We start from the raw sequence: 6000 nt of genomic DNA on the forward strand, positions 1-6000 counted from the left end.
TTTGAATTCAAAACTTCATTAATGTTCAATTTAACTTGGGAGCTTCACTCTTTCATAAGAAAAATCAGCCGCCCATGTATTGAATGGTCATCCACATCATCATTATCACAACAGCCAGTACTTTATTAATGATTTTCAAATGAAATTTATGAGATCTTAATTTGATTTACAGTTAAGTATATAAAAAATGGTGAATTCTACTATACTCTCTCTGAAATAAAGGGTAAATTACCCCTTGTGATATATATAATGATTATTGATAATTATCTTTCTACCAGAGTTTCAAGATTCACGTTATCTTCTCTTTTCTTTTCAATTGACGCTATGTTTCTCTTGATACTTGATAACAATGTCATTTTCATCATTCCACCAAATACACTTCTTCTTCTCCAATTTTAAAATTCTAATTCCTTTTAAATCGAATCACCATTTCTAATCAATTAAATTAGGATTTTGAACTTGTTCTTACGTTTTTAATCTCCAATTTCAACGAACACAACTATCAAATTTTCAGCTTCTTTTTAAGTTTTTTTTTTTTGTATTAGAAGATATTACTACGTTCGAAAAAAAGCAAGAGGGTATGGGTTTGTATGACAGATATGAATTTGTACTATAAATAAAATTCTTGTAGGTAATTAATGGCATGAATAATAAAATAATTAATTAATATTTGAGGCGAATGTAAATATTAAAATACTTATTCTATTTTGTCTTATTGTTATCTGAATAATAATTTAATATTTTTTGTGACAATATAATAGTTTAATATGCTCCTACCAATGCATTAATTTTTTTTTTTTTTTGAAATTAGAAAAGAAATGTATTTGGTGGAGATAATAAAAATGACACTGTTATTAAATTTTAAGAGAAACATAAAAAAAAGAGAAGATAACATGAATCTTAAAATTCTGATAAAATGATAATTTATCAATAATTACTGTATATGTCACAAGGAGTAATTTACCCTTTATTTTAGAGAAGGTACGATAGAGTTCACCATAAAAAATGGTTGTAAATATATAAAGATCAAAACGATCATTTAAGACGAAATTGATTATTATTAAAAAGCAAATTGATACTTGTGTAGGTAGCAATGGCTTTCTTGTTCCCTAACTCTTTCTCGTCCAAGCTTATTCCTCTTAGGCGGGCGAAAGGTCAGTTCGTCTCTTCAATGATTAATAAAATTATGAAAGAATGGAAAAATAAAAGAATTGTGAAAAAGAAAAGATGAAATTTTATTGATTGTTGATTGAATGAATTGTAAATTATGAAGGTAAAACTAAGTATATATAGAGTATTGGCCTATGAAAGATAAAAGTAGATAAAGATAAGATAAAGATAAAGATAAAAATAAAGATAAAGATAAAGATAATTATAAGATAAGATAAAGACTAAATTATAATTTAATTTGTGTATTCTGTTGGGCTGAATTTGTGGACCGTGAGACGTCTTTATTGTTGTCATGGGTTAAGGTGGAAGAGTGGTTTAATACGCCCCCGCAAGCTGGAGGATGAAAGATGTCAAGAATACTAAGCTTATTCAGATTAAGATGAAAGGGTTGAGGAGACAAAGGCTTGGTGAAGATGTCAGCTAGTTGCCCAGAAGAGGGAATTGGGAGAAGTTTCATCACTCCAGCTTGAGCTTTTTGTCGAACCAAGTAACAATCAACCTCTAAATGTTTGATCCGTTCATGAAAAATCGGGTTAGCAGCAATATGAAGAGCACTCTGATTATCACAATATAAAACTGGTGGGCGGATAGGAGAGATGCGTAAAAATTGTAACACATTTAGTATCCATTGAAGTTCACAAGTTGTGTTGGCAAGTGCACGATATTCTGCTTCCGTGGAAGAGCGGGCAACGGTGGTTTGTTTCTTGGTCTTCCAAGAGACTAAAGAAGAAACAATAACTTGTTAAAGATCGCCGAGTGTCAGGACATCCGGCCCAATCAGAGTCACTGAAGCCGAGAAGCTGAATTTCTGATTCCCTTGGAAAGAAAAGTCCTTTGCTGGGACTAGTTTTCAGATATCGTAACACATGCTTGGCAGCTTGAAGATGAGATTCAGTAGGAGATGCCATGAATTGACTTAATTGTTGAGTGGCATACATGATGTCCGGTCGAGTAGTGGTGAGATAGATAAGACGGCCAACCAAACGACGATATACAAAAGGGTCGAATAGCAGGGGACTTTTGTCTTGATATAGTCTTGTGGTATTATCCATTGGAACAGAGGCAGGTTTAGCACCTAATAAACCAGAATCCTCCAAAAGATCAAGACAATATTTTCTCTGAGATAAGCAAATTCCCTTCTCTAATTGAGCAACTTCAATACCCAAAAAATATTTTAATGGGCCCAAGTCTTTAATTCGGAAGTGTTGGTGCAAAATAGACTTAATGGCAGCAAGTTCAAAAATGGAATTACCAATGAGAACAATGTCGTCAACATAGACTAAAAGGATAGAAATTTGATCACCAATGAATTTGACAAATAAACTATAATCAGATGAGGTCTGCTGATATCCATGAGATAGCAAAAGATGAGAAAATTTCTCATACCACATACGACTAGATTGTCGTAAACCATACAGTGACTTTAGTAGCTTACAGCATTGATTCGGTTGAGATATAAATCCGGGTGGCAGAGTCATATAAACATCCTCAGAAAGATCCCTATGTAAGAAAGCATTATTGACATCCAACTGATGTATAGGCCAATGCTTCATAGAGGCCAATGCCAAAACTAATCTGATAGTGGCAGGCTTGACAACAGGGGAGAAAATTTCCAAGAAATCAACACCTTCAGTTTGAGTGAACCCTTTAGCCACAATGCGTGCTTTATATCGATCAACTGAACCATCAAGCTTACGTTTGATGCGACAGACCCATTTACAGCCAACTGGCTTAACCCCTGCAGGGCAATCAACAAGACGCCAAGTTTTGTTCAGCTCAAGAGCATCCAACTCATCTTTCATAGCACTACGCCAATTAGAGTGTTGATTGGCGTCCTTAAAAGACTTTGGCTCAATGTCAGAATGTAGAGATAAAAGAAACTTTTTATGTGAAGATGAAAGAGAAGAAAAAGACATGACTGAAGACAAAGGATACTTGCACTTTGAGGGAGATTGATTTGTAGAGATGAGAGAGGAATTACACAAGTAATCAGAGAGATATGCTAGAGGTCGGTGAGGCCGGTCGGAATGACGAGGATGGGGTTGCTCAGGTGGTGAAGAAGGTGACGGGGGATGAGAAGGTGATGGTGGACTGGTGTCTAGTGTTGAAAGTGATTCGGTGGTCATGGGTTCAACTTGGTTAGGAAACGATAGTGAGGAGGAAGGAGAGGTTGTTGGAGAAAATAAAGAACTAGGTAGAGTTGGGTCAATGGGTATAGGTGAGGGTTCAACTGGAAGACTAACTGAATCTTGTTTTTAAGAAGGTGTGTTTGGCAATGTTAGGCTGAGTGTCTGAAATTGGACATTTTTTGTGACTAAGGGCAAGATCTTTTCATAAAAAATCACGTTTCTAGAAATCTCAATTCTTTTATCTTCTAAAACATAAACAATATACCCTTTAAAACCAGATTGAAAGCCAATAAATACAGCCTTTTTGGCTCTTGGATCAAATTTTAATCTGTTTGCCATTTGGGTAGAAACAAAACATAAGCATCCAAAAACTTTAATGTCATGATAATTTGGTGGATGATTGAATAAAATCTCAAATGGTGTTTTAAAATTAATTGCGGATGATGGAACTCTATTAAGTAAATAAACAGCATGTCTAACAGCATAAGACCAAAAAGATGATGGTAAATTAGATTGAAATATAAGAGCACGAGCTATATTCAAAATATGTTGATGCTTGCGTGCTACCCTTCTATTTTGTTGAGGAGTTTCAACACAACTACATTGATGAATAATGCCCTTTGAAGCATAAAAATCAGGTAAAATAAATTCTGGTCCATTATCGGAACGAATAGTTTTGACTTTGGAGTTGAATTGTGTTTCAATTAAAGTAATAAAATTTTTTATTTGATTTTGTACTTCTCCTTTTGATTTTAATAAAGTAACCCATGTAAAGCGGCTAAAATCATCAACAATAGTAAAAAAATATTTATGATTATGAATATAATTTTGTCGAAACGGACCCCAAATATCAAAGTGTAATAAATCAAAACTTGCATTGGCTTTGTTAAAACTTTGAGAAAATGAAAGTTTCTTTTGTTTAGAAAAATGACAAATGTCACAAGTCTCGTCATGATGCATAGAGATAAAAGGAAATTGTTTATGTAAATGATTAAGTCTTTGCCCAGAAAGGTGTTCTAAACGAAAATGCCATATATTGGAAGGTGTAATGGGTGGAGATTGGATGGAATTTATGGAGTGTGTAGTGGATGAATTTTTATCGAAATTGGGTTCAAAGACATATAATTCCTCTCTCATTCTGGCCAAATCAATTGTCCCCAAATTGTTGCTCTGTAGAGTGCAAGAAGAAGATGAAAAAGTGAGTTCACATATGAGTGCTGAAGTAATTTTTGAAACAGAGATAATATTAAAGTTGAAATGAGGTAAATAAAGAACATTATGAAGAACCAATGATGGTGAAAATTGAACGATGCCTTTATAAGAAATAGTAGTTCGAGAACCATTTGGTAAATGAACAATAATAGGAGAAATTTGTGTGTAAGAAATAAACCAAGACAAATTTGATGTAATGTGATCTGTGGCACCAGAATCAATGATCCAAGTATTCAAGAATGAATCTCGATTTGAAGAATTGTTAACAGTAGAAAAGGTATTAAAAGAACAAAGATAATGAGTAGTTGGACTTGGCAAAAGCTCAAGTTGGTTTGAAGGACGAGCTTCTTCATTGAAAGGAAGTGCCATGAAAGAAAAGTGTTGGGCTGACGAAAGGTCCAAAAGAGGTTCCGGATGAAGTTACTGGTGTGCCCTTTCTCCTTGATTCATGGATGTCAGCAGAGCTCAAGAGGAGCTCTGATACCATAATAAAATTATGAAAGAATGGGAAAATAAAAGAATTGTGAAAAAGAAAAGATGAAATTTTATTGATTGTTGATTGAATGAATTGTAAATTATAAAGGTAAAACTAAGTATATATAAAGTATTGGCCTATGAAAGATAAAAGTAGATAAAAATAAGATAAAGATAAAGATAAAGATAAAGATAACTATAAGATAAGATAAAGACTAAATTATAATTTAATTTGTATATTCTGTTGGGCTGAATTTGTAGACCGTGAGACGTTTTTATTGTTGTCATGTGCTAAGGTAGAAGAGTGATTTAATAATTATCGGATCAAAAGCTTATATATATATTCAACTGGCAGTATGTTAGAAACTTCGGTAAATGCTACATTTTTCGAATGTAACTGTTACAATCCAAATTCAACTAATTTCATGATTGTCCACCTAGCTATTACAATTTACAGGCATTACGGCTAACGTTGTCATTTTTCTCTTCTAACAATTGGACGATACTGGAAAATATTTTCATAACGAAAATAAATTTAATTTATATGATTATGAATTTATGATGGCATAAAAAAAATAGTTTAAAACCGTAGCTTATTAGTTTTACATGTTTGATTAAATGCTTTAATATAAGAAAAAGTCTAGAAAATCAGCAAATTTATTAAATTCTGATTAGCATGTAACCAACAAAAAAAATGAGTAATTTCACACTTTTTATACTATTAAAAACATTATTGATAACTACTTTATGGCTACAAATCACAAAAATTGTTAGTCCCTAATACTCCTCTTAATATAATAAATAATAAAAGAACATTTTACTATATAGATTAAAATTATATAAAGAAAAAATATAAATTTTTTTATAATTATTTTTTATCATTTTATTATTGTTTAAAATGTGGGTCTTAATTTTTTCAATTTCTCTTTCATCCCATAAAAAGAAATATATGTAAATTTATATCTTTGTCATATAATTTACCAATGATAAATGAAGTAACTCAACTCAATAGGTG

The sequence above is a fragment of the Arachis hypogaea genome, chromosome 17 (assembly GCF_003086295.3).
Source record: "Arachis hypogaea cultivar Tifrunner chromosome 17, arahy.Tifrunner.gnm2.J5K5, whole genome shotgun sequence".
Classification (NCBI taxonomy): domain Eukaryota; kingdom Viridiplantae; phylum Streptophyta; class Magnoliopsida; order Fabales; family Fabaceae; genus Arachis; species Arachis hypogaea.